Source organism: Pristiophorus japonicus, unplaced genomic scaffold (genome assembly GCF_044704955.1).
Source record: "Pristiophorus japonicus isolate sPriJap1 unplaced genomic scaffold, sPriJap1.hap1 HAP1_SCAFFOLD_483, whole genome shotgun sequence".
Classification (NCBI taxonomy): Eukaryota; Metazoa; Chordata; class Chondrichthyes; family Pristiophoridae; genus Pristiophorus; species Pristiophorus japonicus.
In genome coordinates, this window is record NW_027254388.1 from 1,192 (window position 1) to 14,305 (window position 13,114).

A 13,114-nucleotide genomic window follows, 5' to 3' on the forward strand; every position below is an offset into this window, starting at 1 on the left:
CGGGGTGGGGGGGGGGAGAGAGTGTGTAGGGGTGGGGGGGGGGAGAGAGTGTGTAGGGGTCGGGGCGGGAAGAGAGTGTGTGTAGGGGTGGGGGGGGGGGAGAGTGTGTGTAGGGGTGGGGGGGGGGAAGAGTGTGTGTCGGGGTGCGGCGGGGGGGGAGAGAGTGTGTGTAGGGGTGGGGGGGAGAGAGTGTGTGTCGGGGTGGGGGGGGGGAGTGTGTGTTTAGGGGTGGGGGGGGAGAGATTGTGTGTAGGGGTGGGGGGGGGAAGAGTGTGTGTAGGGGTGGGGGGGGGGAGAGAGTGTGTGTAGGGGTCGGGGCGGGAAGAGAGTGTGTGTAGGGGTGGGGGGGGGGAGAGTGTGTGTAGGGGTGGGGGGGGGGAAGAGTGTGTGTAGGGGTTGGGGGGAGAGAGTGTGTGTCGGGGTGGGGGGGGGAGAGAGTGTGTGTAGGGGTGGGGGGGGGAGAGTGTGTGTTTAGGGGTGGGGGGGGGAGAGATTGTGTGTAGGGGTGGGGGGGGGAAGAGTGTGTGTAGGGGTGGGGTGGGGGGGAGAGTGTGTGTGTCTGGGTGGCGGGGGGGGGGGAAGAGAGTGTGTGCAGGGGTGGGGGTGGGGGGGAGAGAGTGTGTGTCTGGGTGGCGGGGGGGGGGAAGAGAGTGTGTGTAGGGGTGGGGTGGGGAGAGAGTGTGTGTAGGGGTGGGGGGGGTGGAGAGAGTGTGTGTAGGGGTGGGTGGGGGGGAGAGAGTGTGTGTAGGGGTGGGTGGGGGGGAGAGAGTGTGTGTAGGGGTCGGGGGGGGGGAAAGAGTGTGTGTCGGGGTCGGGGGGGGGGGAGAGAGTGTGTGTCGGGGTCGGGGGGGGGAGAGAGTGTGTGTAGGGGTGGGGGGAGAGAGTGTGTGTCGGGGTCGGGGGGGGGGAGAGAGTGTGTGTTGCGGTGGGGGGGGGGAGAGAGTGTGTGTCGGGGTCGGGGGGGGAAGAGTGTGTGTAGGGGTGGCGGGGGGAGAGAGTGTGTGTCGGGGTCGGGGGGGAAGAGTGTGTGTCGGGGTGGGGGGGGGAGAGAGTGTGTAGGGGTGGGGGGGGGGGAGAGAGTGTGTGTAGGGGTGGGGGGGGGGGAGAGAGTGTGTGTAGGGGTGGGGGGGGGGGGAGAGAGTGTGTGTAGGGGTGGGGGGGGAAAGAGTGTGTGTAGGGGTGGGGGGGGGAAGAGTGTGTGTGTAGGGGTGGTGGGGGGGGAGAGTGTGTGTAGGGGTGGGGGGGCGGGGAGAGTGTGTGTAGGGGTGGGGGGGGGAGAGAGTGTGTAGGGGTGGGGTGGAGGGAAGAGTGTGTGTAGGGGTGGGGGGGCGGGGAGAGTGTGTGTAGGGGTGGGGGGGGGGAGAGAGTGTGTAGGGGTGGGGGGGGGGGGAGAGAGTGTGTAGGGGTGGGGGGGGGGAGAGAGTGTGTGTAGGGGTCGGGGGCGGGAAGAGAGTGTGTGTAGGGGTGGTGTGTGTAGGGATGGGAGGGGGGGAAGAGAGTGTGTGTAGGGGTGGGGGGGGGGGGGAAAGAGTGTGTGTCGGGGTGCGGCGGGGGGGGAGAGAGTGTGTGTAGGGGTGGGGGGGAGAGAGTGTGTGTAGGGGTGGGGGGGCGGGGAGAGTGTGTGTAGGGGTGGGGGGGGGGGAGAGAGTGTGTAGGGGTGGGGGGGGGGAGAGAGTGTGTAGGGGTGGGGGGGGGGAGAGAGTGTGTAGGGGTGGGGGGGGGGAGAGAGTGTGTGTAGGGGTCGGGGGCGGGAAGAGAGTGTGTGTCTGGGTGGCGGGGGGGGGGAGAGTGTGTGTAGGGGTGGGGGGGGAAGAGTGTGTGTCGGGGTGCGGGGGGGGGGAGAGAGTGTGTGTAGGGGTGGGGGGGGGGAGAGTGTGTGTAGGGGTGGGGGGGGAAGAGTGTGTGTCGGGGTGCGGGGGGGGGGAGAGAGTGTGTGTAGGGGTGGTGTGTGTAGGGATGGGAGGGGGGGAAGAGAGTGTGTGTAGGGGTGGGGGGGGGAGAGTGTGTGTAGGGGTGGGGGGGAAGAGTGTGTGTCGGGGTGCGGGGGGGGGGAGAGAGTGTGTGTAGGGGTGGGGGGGAGAGAGTGTGTGTAGGGGTGGGGGGGAGAGAGTGTGTGTCGGGGTGGGGGGGGGGAGAGAGTGTGTGTAGGGGTGGGGGGGGGAGAGTGTGTGTTTAGGGGTGGGGGGGGAGAGATTGTGTGTAGGGGTGGGGGGGGGAAGAGTGTGTGTAGGGGTGGAGTGGGGGGGAGAGTGTGTGTGTCTGGGTGGCGGGGGGGGGGAAGAGAGTGTGTGTAGGGGTGGGGGTGGGGGGGAGAGAGTGTGTGTCTGGGTGGCGGGGGGGGGGAAGAGAGTGTGTGTAGGGGTGGGGGTGGGGGGGAGAGAGTGTGTGTAGGGGTGGGGGGGGGAGAGAGTGTGTGTAGGGGTGGGGGGGGTGGAGAGAGTGTGTGTAGGGGTGGGTGGGGTGGAGAGAGTGTGTGTAGGGGTGGGTGGGGGGGAGAGAGTGTGTGTAGGGTTCGGGGGGGGGAAAGAGTGTGTGTCGGGGTCGGGGGGGGGAGAGAGTGTGTGTCGGGGTCGGGGGGGGAGAGAGTGTGTGTAGGGGTGGGGGGAGAGAGTGTGTGTCGGGGTCGGGGGGGGGGAGAGAGTGTGTCGGGGTGGGGGGGGGGAGAGAGTGTGTGTAGGGGTCGGGGGGAGAGAGTGTGTGTCGGGGTCGGGGGGAGAGAGTGTGTGTAGGGGTCGGAGGGAGAGAGTGTGTGTAGGGGTGGCGGGGGGAGAGAGTGTGTGTTGGGGTGGGGGGGGGAGAGAGTGTGTGTCGGGGTCGGGGGGGGAAGAGTGTGTGTAGGGGTGGCGGGGGGAGAGAGTGTGTGTCGGGGTCGGGGGGGAAGAGTGTGTGTCGGGGTGGGGGGCGGAGAGAGTGTGTAGGGGTGGCGGGGGGGGAGAGAGTGTGTGTCGGGGTCGGGGGGGGGAAGAGTGTGTGTCGGGGTGGGGGGGGGAGAGAGTGTGTGTCGGGGTGGGGGGGGGAGAGAGAGTGTGTCGGGGTGGGGGGGGGGAGAGAGTGTGTGTAGGGGTCGGGGGGAGAGAGTGTGTGTCGGGGTCGGGGGGAGAGAGTGTGTGTAGGGGTCGGAGGGAGAGAGTGTGTGTAGGGGTGGGGGGGGGGAGAGAGTGTGTCGGGGTCGGGGGGAGAGAGTGTGTGTCGGGGTGGGGGGGGAGAGAGTGTGTCGGGGTCGGGGGGAGAGAGTGTGTGTCGGGGTGGGGGGGGGGAGAGAGTGTGTCGGGGTCGGGGGGAGAGAGTGTGTGTCGGGGTGGGGGGGGGAGAGAGTGTGTGTAGGGGTCGGAGGGAGAGAGTGTGTGTGTCGGGGTGGGGGGGGAGAGAGTGTGTGTAGGGGTGGGGGGGGAGAGAGTGTGTGTAGGGGTCGGGGGGAGAGAGTGTGTGTAGGGGTCGGAGGGAGAGAGTGTGTGTAGGGGTGGGGGGGGGGAGAGAGTGTGTCGGGGTCGGGGGGAGAGAGTGTGTGTCGGGGTGGGGGGGGGAGAGAGTGTGTGTCGGGGTCGGGGGGAGAGAGTGTGTGTAGGGGTCGGAGGGAGAGAGTGTGTGTAGGGGTGGGGGGGGGGAGAGAGTGTGTCGGGGTCGGGGGGAGAGAGTGTGTGTCGGGGTGGGGGGGCGGAGAGAGTGTGTCGGGGTCGGGGGGAGAGAGTGTGTGTCGGGGTGGGGGGGGGAGAGAGTGTGTGTAGGGGTCGGGGGGAGAGAGTGTGTGTCGGGGTGGGGGGGGGAGAGAGTGTGTGTAGGGGTGGGGGGGGGAGAGAGTGTGTCGGGGTCGGGGGGAGAGAGTGTGTGTGTCGGGGTGTGGGGAGGAGGAGGGGGGAGATTTCATGAGATGTTCCCACACTTCAATGTCCTCCTGATGAAGCATGTGCAACTTCCATGGCCATTCACCAGAGGACTATATTACATTCAGACAGTGTGCTATAAGTGCTTTGGTGGCTATCTGTGTATGCCACAAGAGCAGATGGACCCTCTGGTAACCATTCCCATTTTCATCTTTTCAGGCAAAGAAGTCCTTTAACCGCCACGAGTAGTTGAGGACAGGCGACGGTCTGCCTCAGACCCTGCCACTCACCGACATCGAGGAGCGAGTGACAGGCTCATTGGCGTCTCAGGTCAACAACTGCCACTGGGTGTGCTGACCACTGCTTGGATACTGAGAGTAAGTCCTGCAAACTCCCTGGGCTGGGTTGGGCCGATGTGATGCAGTGTCTATGAAGTAGGGTTGGGGCAATGTCATGCAGTGTCCCTGGACTAGATATAATGGAGCAGCGGCAGTCCTTCAAATGAGCCTGTGCTGTGTGACCTTCCTCATCTCACCCTGCCCCTCCTCTGCTGCTAACCACTCGTCTGTTGCTTTCGACTTCCAGATGAGCAGTTACAGGCGCTGCATTCCTCAGATCAACCCTCCATGTCAGGCCGTCATATGGGGGAGGAGGAGGAAAAGGAGTTCACAGATCAGCCGACTCCGAGGGGGCAGATGCACTCTACACCTCTTTTTCTACCGGCAGACACCTTGTTCGAGGATGATGTCACTTTCCCGGGCTTTGAGACTGCCGAGGCTCCTGGGACGAGTGGCGTGCAGTTCTGGGGTTGAATCCAGTATGTCATCACTCCAGAGGGCGAGTCGGCAAAGTCGGTCTGCTGACAGACAGGCAGACGTGGAACTGGACATGGTGGGACTGTCCAGGGAGAGCTTCCAGCTCACCCGTCAGCTCCTTGATGTCCTGGGTAGGATTCGCGCGACCACCAAGAATCTCCATGTGACCATTATGGAGTAGGGTCGCAGATTGTCGGTGTGAGCCGTGAAACCTGCGAGGCCATCGCTGCCCACGTGAGTCTGGTGGCCTCCACCAGTGACACTGGAGTCTCTGAGTGTGGTGAGAAGCCTTTTGGAATATGATGCATCACAGGCACAAGCTCTGCTTCAGTTTGGGCGGTCCATAAACCCTTCCACCATACACTCTGCGTTCCCCAGTGTGACATCTAGACCCACACATCTGTGACTGACTGGTGAATCCGATGAAGAGGCTCGCCAGTCAGAAGCCGGGCCTTCCACGCCACGAGCCGGTCCAGTGTCTCCCCAGATGGCGCCTTCATTGTCACTTGCCCACACAGCAGCACTCTGGCAACGTTGCTACAAGCCAATGTGGTGCCACTTTGGGTATAAGCAAAAGGCAAGGGAGGGGGATAAAAGGAAGGGGGAGAAAGCCGGTGGTAATAGACAGTGGGGCAGGGCTTGCTGCATTATGTTCTGCATAGTCTCTCATTTGCAGAATAAGAGGGGCAATAATCAACATGGTGGGATAGAGTGGCCAGACAACAGTCAAACGTGGGATTCACTCTTCAAGCAAAGTGTTGAATTATGAGCTGCTGACCTAAGGCTTTTGCAATGGCAAAATTCCCATGATGCCGCCCCTGCGGTTGTGGTGGGGTGGTGGTTTCATGGGTTCCTCGCCAGGCTTCTCCTCCTCCTCCCCCTCTCCTGAGGTGGTTCTGCAATCCCCATTGGCAATTCTTGTCCCCTCATGATGGCTAAGCTGTATAGCATGCAGCACACCACAATGAACTGAGAGACCTGTTGAGGGAAGTATTGCAGGCAGCCCCCAGAGTGGTCCAGGCATCGGAAGCGCTGCTTGAGCACTCCAATTGTCTGTTCGACGATGTTGCGTGTGGCTGCATGGCTCTCATTCTAGCGATGCTCAGCTTCTGTCTGAGGGTTCCGGAGGAGGGTCATGAGCCAGGTGGCGAGGCCGTAACCTTTGTCCCCCCAGCATCCAGCTCTGGCCTTGTGGTTGACACTGGAACGTGCCTGAGACAGTGTTCTCACGCAAAATGAAAGCTTCATGGATGCTCCCTGGATATTGGGCATTGACTGCCATGATGGGCTGAGTATGGTCGCAGATGATCTGTATGTTCATGGAGTGGAATCCCTTTCAGTTCAGTAAACCTCTGGATTCTGTAAAGGTGCTCGGAGGGTGATGTGCATACAGTCAAGGGCTCACTGAACCTTGGGGAAGCCAGCAAATCATCCAAAACCTTCAACCCTCTCATTTTGGTCCCCTTGGTCATTGGGAAGTTTATGAAGTCCATCCTGCCTGCGAACAGTGCAGTAGTCACCTGGTGAACGCAGCAATGTGTAGCGTGCTGTGAGATGGAGCATATGTCTCTCACTGATGCCTTCTATGCCTCCGGCTCCTTTCAGGTAAGTGCCGCAGTCACCTTCAACTTGACAGGAAGTGCAGTCCTGTTGCCGCTGTACAACTGGCATATCTCTGTCAGCATTTCTTTTTGGAAGCACAGCCTTAAGAACATAAGAGCATAAGATATAAGAGCAGGAGTAGGCGATTTGGTCCCTCGAGCCTGCTCCGCCATTTAATAAGATCATGGCTGATCTGATCATGGGTTCAGCTCCACTTCCCTGCCCGCTCCCCATAACCCTTCACTCCCTTATCACTCAAACATCTGTCTATCTCCACCTTTAAATATATTCAATGACCCTGCCTGCACTGCTGTCTGGGGCAGAGAATTCCAGAGATTTACATCCCTCTGAGAGAAGAAATTCCTCCTCATAGTTTTAAATTGGCGACCTCTTATTCTGAAACTATGCCCCCTAGTTCTAGATTCCCCCATGAGTGGAAACATCCTCTCTGCATCCACCTTGTTGAGCCTCCTCAATATCATATGTTTCAATAAGATCAACTCTCATTCTTCTGAACTCCAATGAGTACAGGTCCAAACTGCTCAACCTTTCTTCATAAGTCAAACCCTTCATCTCAGCAATCAACCGAGTGAACCTTCTCTGAACTGTCTCCAATGGAAGTATATACCTCCTTAAATAAGGAGACCAAAACTGTACGCAGTACTCCAGGTGTAGCCTCACCAATACCCTGTACAATTGTAGCAGGACTTCTCTGCTTTTATACTCCATCCCTTTGCAATAAAGGCCAACTTTCCATTTGCCTTCCTGATTACTTGCATACTAACTTTTTGTGTTTCATGCACAAGGACTCCCAGGTCCCTCTACTGCAGCATTTATAATTTTTCTCCATTTAAATAATTAGCTTTTTTATTTTTTCTGCCAAAGTGGATAACCTCACACTTTCCCACATTATACTCGATCTGTTAAAGTTTTGCCCATTCGCTAAGACTGATTATATCCCTTTTCAGATGTTTTCTGTCCTCCTCACAACTTGCTTTCCCACCCATCTTTATATATCAGCAAACTTGGCTACATTATACTCTGTCCATTCTTCCAAATCATTAATATAGATTATAAGTAGTCCAGGTCTCACTACCGATCCCTGTGGCACCCCGCTAGTTACTGTTTGCCAACTGGAAAATGACACATTTATCCCGACTTCTATTAGTTAGCCAATCCTCTATCTATGCTAATATATTACCCCTAACCCCGTGAACTTTTATCTTGTGTAGTAACCTTTTATGTGGCACCTTATCGAATGTCTAATGGAAATCCAACTACACAACATCCACTGGTTCCCACTTGTCCACCCTAATCGTTACATCCTCAAAGAACTCCAGCAAATTTGGCAAACATGATTTCCTTTTCATTAAACCATGCTGACTCTGCTTGACTGAATTATGCTTTTCCAAATGTCCTACTGCTTCCTTAATAATGGACCCCAGCATTTTCCTACGATGGATGTTAAGCTAACTGGTCTATAGTTTCCTGCTTTCTGTCTGCCTACTTTTTAAAATCATAATTGAAACGAGGATGACTTGCTTCCACGCCGAAAAGGGATGAGTTCACAGGTGTTTCAATGAAGGACCTAATATTCCAGGTCCCGAACTACATCTTGAAGGGTGGAAGATGCCTGTGTGTGGATTTTTTAACGTGTGGTGGCCGTTGCATACCAGCCACCACATGGGCCTGACAGAGCTAGGTCTTGGTCCAGTGGCAAGGATTATCCAAGACGACTGGAGACTGGCTTTGTTGCATGGGCCTCGTGCGCGCACACATCACAGTGTGGGCTGGCCCATGCTCCCCTGGGCCCTCGCCTCTTTAGTGGCAGTGATTGTTTTAAGTTCCTCCCTCCCTATAGCCCCTTGATTAACCATTATTGGGATGTTTTTAGTGTATTCTACCGTGAAGACTGATACAAGAACAGGTCAGACACTGGATATTCTGTGGCGAGTGTCACACCTCCTGACTCCCCAAAGCCTTTCCACTATCTACAAAGCACAAGTCGGGAGTGTGATGGAATACCTTCCACCTGCCTGGATGAGTACATTTGCAGCAGCACTCCAGAAGCTCGACACCATCTGTAATGTACTCACAGGTTTGTGGAGCTGTTGAGTTGGGAGTGGCTTAGCTAGTCACATGATGTTCACAAGACTGAATAAAACCCTTGCCAGATGGGTTCGGGGGATTCACAGTTAGGCAGATGGTTGTGAGCCTGGTGGATGAACTGGTAATGTGATTGTTAATCCTTTTGTTAATGAACCAACTGGTTCTTAATAGCAATGTGTTGCCATGATTTCTTAAGCAAAGAACCCATGAAGCAAATGCATTACATCATCCAGGACAAAGCAGCCCATTGATCGGCACCCTAACCACCACCTTCACCATTCACTCCCTCCACCACCAGCGTACCACGGCTGCAGTGTGAACCAGCTACAAGATGCACTGCAGCAACTCTCCAAGCCTTCTTCGACAGCACCGCCCAAACCACCACCTAGAAGGACAAGGGCAGCAGGCGCATGGGAGCACCATCATTTGCAAGGTTCCTCTCCAAGTTCCATACCATCCTGACTTGGAAATATATCGCCGTTCCTTCATCGTTGCTGGGCCAAAATCCTGGAACTCCCTAACAGAACTGTGGGAGTTCCTTCACCACAAGGACTGCAGCGATTCAAGAAGGTGGCTCATCACCACCTTCTCGAGGGCAAGTAGGGATGGGCAATAAATGCTGGCCTTGCCAGCAACCCCCACATCCCAGAACGAATAAAAAATATATAAAACACTAATGAACAAAGCTCCTCCCAGCCTGATAAAACTATACAAGAACGGACTCGCCCCCCCACCCTCCGCCCACCCCACTCCGAGCCCATTGCAGAAAGCCCCTGAATGCAATAGATGGAGATCTGAATGTTACAAACAGGACATCCCATTTCTTGCCATCATTTGATGAATTTGACTATTACTTTCAATGGATATTTCACCGCATTCTTCATCTCCTCTCTGAATTTATGCTGGGTCACGACATAAATACATGTGTTTGTGCAGCAGCTCAGAAGGAGCAGCATATCTCCGGCCTCTTGCAGGATAAACACAGGGTCGCTGTAATCTGTATAAGCAGAAGTGCCTCTGATTCGGTAATATATGTGTGTATGACGTATGTTGCCCATAACATGAGGAAACTTCCCGATATACTGAAGAGCAAAATCATGGATTTTTTCCGGTTTTCCAACTCAGGATCAACATTATGTTGAGCAGTGTTGTTGCCCCTCAGTGCCCGTCGGACTCGACTGGAGACTAATATATGTCTCACTGTCAGTACATTGAACAGTCCAATCAGAATGAATGCAAGCCACGGGGTGAAAATTTGATGAATCCAGGAATATGCCATCCACGGAGCTGTTGTATAAAAACTCGTTTTGGTGCTGCAGAACATTGGGACATTGTCAACAAAATACAATGGTTCAAATACAAAGTACAAGGGGATATTGTCGCACCAGCTCAGAACAAACACAGTGCATGCAACCACAGCTGCAGTTTTCTCCGTGCAATACGTTGTTTTCAGTTTCTGGCAACAGATGGCGACGAATCGATCGAAGGTGAAAGCGACTGTTGACCAGACTGAGAAGTTGCTGTATGTGTAAACCAGGATCGTAATGAGACGGCACGCAGGAGTAACGGACAAGGCGCTAACTGGAACATAGATGCCAATGACCCGGTTCACTATCACGCCGGTGATAACGACCAGTAGATCAGCCACAGCCATGGCCACCATGTAGCGAGTGATGCACTTGGAGAGACCACACTTGCCCCGGGACAGGATCACAATCGCCATTATGTTCACTGCAAGAAAGGGAAATCATTGACTAGACTCCCAGCAGAAAACATCAGGATTTTGTCTGAAATTCAGTGTTACATTCCTGCAGCTGTGGATGGAGATAAATCCAGCCACCTTCACGCCCGCTTTGTGGTGACTGAGCTATTTTTAACTAAACTGGGTGACCCATGACATCGAGTGGTATGCCGGCTTTACAGCCTAATATTAACTCTATTCGTCTCAATGGGGAGTTAATCCATTGTTGCACCCAACCCCATCAGTATTCCAACCAACTGGTTAGACTTGTTTCATAATAAAACTGAATAATCATTAAAATATGTATTTAAAAATCTGTGACCTCCTATAAGATGCACTGCAGCAACTCGCCAAGCCTTCTTCGGCAGCACCTCCCAAACCCGTGACCTGTACCACCTCGAAGGACAATGGCAGCAGATGCATGGAAACAGCACAATCTCCACATTCCCATCCAAGTCACACACCATCCTGGCTTGGAAATATATCGCTGTTCCTTCATCGTCGCTGGGACAAAATCCTGGCACTCCCTCCCTCACAGCACTGTGGGAGCACCTTCACCACACGCTCTGCAGCAGTTCAACAAGGTGGCTCATCTTAGATGCATTTAAGGGGAAGCGAGATAAACACCATGGGGAAGAAACGAATATGATTGCTGTGACTGACCCGATTGCAAGTTTCCACCTCGATTTCAATTAGTTTCATTGCATCCTTTTGCCTAGAAGCTAGATACACACATGGGGGAGAAAAGAAGAAAAGGTTATGCTGGTAGAGTTAGATAAAGAGAGGTAGGAGGAGGCTCATGTGCAGCATTAACCCTGGCAGAGTTCAGTTGGCAAAATGGCCTCTGTCTGAGCTGGACAGTCTATAACACCTGCAGCAAAAGAAGTGAACAAGGCAAACACTAACATATATAATGAACAAGATGGTAATAAACGGAGTTACCCGGAACACCAACAGCCGCAAGAGCTGTATAATAAATGGCATACACCACACCCTTAACTGGTTCATGCATGTTTGGTTCAATTCATGCTGTGACGACAGCAGTGTGGGGACATGCACCACGCTGTGTTGAAAACTGCCCCTGATATATACTTGAGGGAAGTCCCCAGTGAGATAACAATTATGCAACATCATTACTGCTGTTAGTGACATTCATTGAAACAAACAAATTGTTTTCGCTTCACTGGATGTAATGCAGCCGAGCAAATACAGGTGATGCCAGGGGGTACTGAAGTTTCATGTTCAGCCATGAACTCATTGAATGGCGGTGCAGGCTAGAAGGGCTGAATGGCCTGCTCCTGCACCTATTTTCTATGTTTCTATGAACGACCCAATATTCTGAACTTCGTTTTGAAAGCTTTGGCTATCAGTGGTATACACTTGACAGGGTTCTGACCTTACTCCCTGTTGCGGTTAAATGGTGTACCTCAATTTTAATCACTTTAGTTCCATCCTTCACCCGCCCTCCTTATATGTCACTTTAAACACCATGTTACATTTAGCAGTCTCCTGCGATGGTTTTCTTGTCAATTGTCATTTTAATGATCATTTAGTTTGGAATTCTCAGGCTAGAAAGTCACAAGCATCAGCCAGTGAGACTGCTCCTGATTGCCATCCACTGATCCTCGCTCAGGAGAGGGGGTGAGGGGTGAACACAGGAGAGCCCCCCCACTCACATGGAGCCCCCACCCACATGGAGCCCCCACTCACAACGGGCCCCCCACCCACAACGGGCCCCCCACCCACAACAGGCCCCCCACCCACACGGTGCCCCCACCCACAACGGGCCCCCCACCCACAACAGGCCCCCCACCCACACGGTGCCTCCCACCCAAACAGGGCCCCCACCCACATGGGGCCCCCCACCCACGGGGCAATCTCAGATGCACACTGACCACCCAGCCCACACTGGGGAAATGGGGAGTTGGGTGAGATACTGCAATGTGTCAGGGGTCAGTGGAAAGGGATGGCAGCATCAGCGAACTCAAGTGCAGGTACAATGAGTCGAATTACATCGAATGTATGGCACAGAAACAGGCTCTTTGGCCCAACGTGTCTGTGCCGAGTGTATCGCTGAGCCCCACACAGAGCAGGAAGTGTCCGGGTTCCATCCCAAGCCTGTGCTGTTAGCTCAGCTCACCCAGCTGGAGGCTGCACGTTACAATCTCCGCCTGTGCTGCACTAGTTTGTCCCAGCCAGAGTGGGCCTGAGTCCCACACAGAGCAGGAAGGGACAAGTTTCCTTTCATGCCTGGTTAGGTCCTGTCTCACAAGAATGAAAGAGCCACCAGGGTTGGTGGGACAGTGGTATACAATCGGGAGGGAATGGCCCTGGGAGTCTGGACCCCATGAAGTCTTGTGGTTACAGGTCAAAAATTGTCAAAGGAAACCTCCAACTGATTACCACCGAGCTGCCTTCACCAACTGATGAATCAGTACACCTCCCTGTTGAACACCACTTGGTGGAAGCACTAACAGTTGCAAAGGCACGGCATGTATTTTGGGTTCAATGTTTATTTATTAATTTATGGGATGTTGGCATCACTAGCAAGGCAGCATTTATTGCCCATCCCTAATTTTCCTTGAGAAAGTGTGGAGCCACTGTCTTGACAACTGAGTGACTCACTTGACCATATCAGAGGGCAGATTAGAGCCAACCACTTTGCTGTGGGTCTGAAGCCACATATAATTAACGGGTATTTGCTGGGCAGGAGTTGGGCAAATAGCCCGCTCTCTGCCCATGGAGGCTCTTCACTTCTGGAGGTGTGCGATCTGTCAAGGAGGTTCTTGACAGATCGCTAGTTCCAGGTTTAGGTTCATGCGCTTCGCATGATTAAATCCAGAACTTGTGGGGTACCCATGGGTGCGTGCACACCTCGTGTGCACCCGGAGGGGATGTGAATTCAGGGCCAATGTTTTGCAGAATTTACAATTATAATGTTGATATGCCCATTATAAATTGGCCACACAAATCTGGGTTGTACCTGAATAATATACACTTTCAAAGCAGTTTATTCCTTATCGACA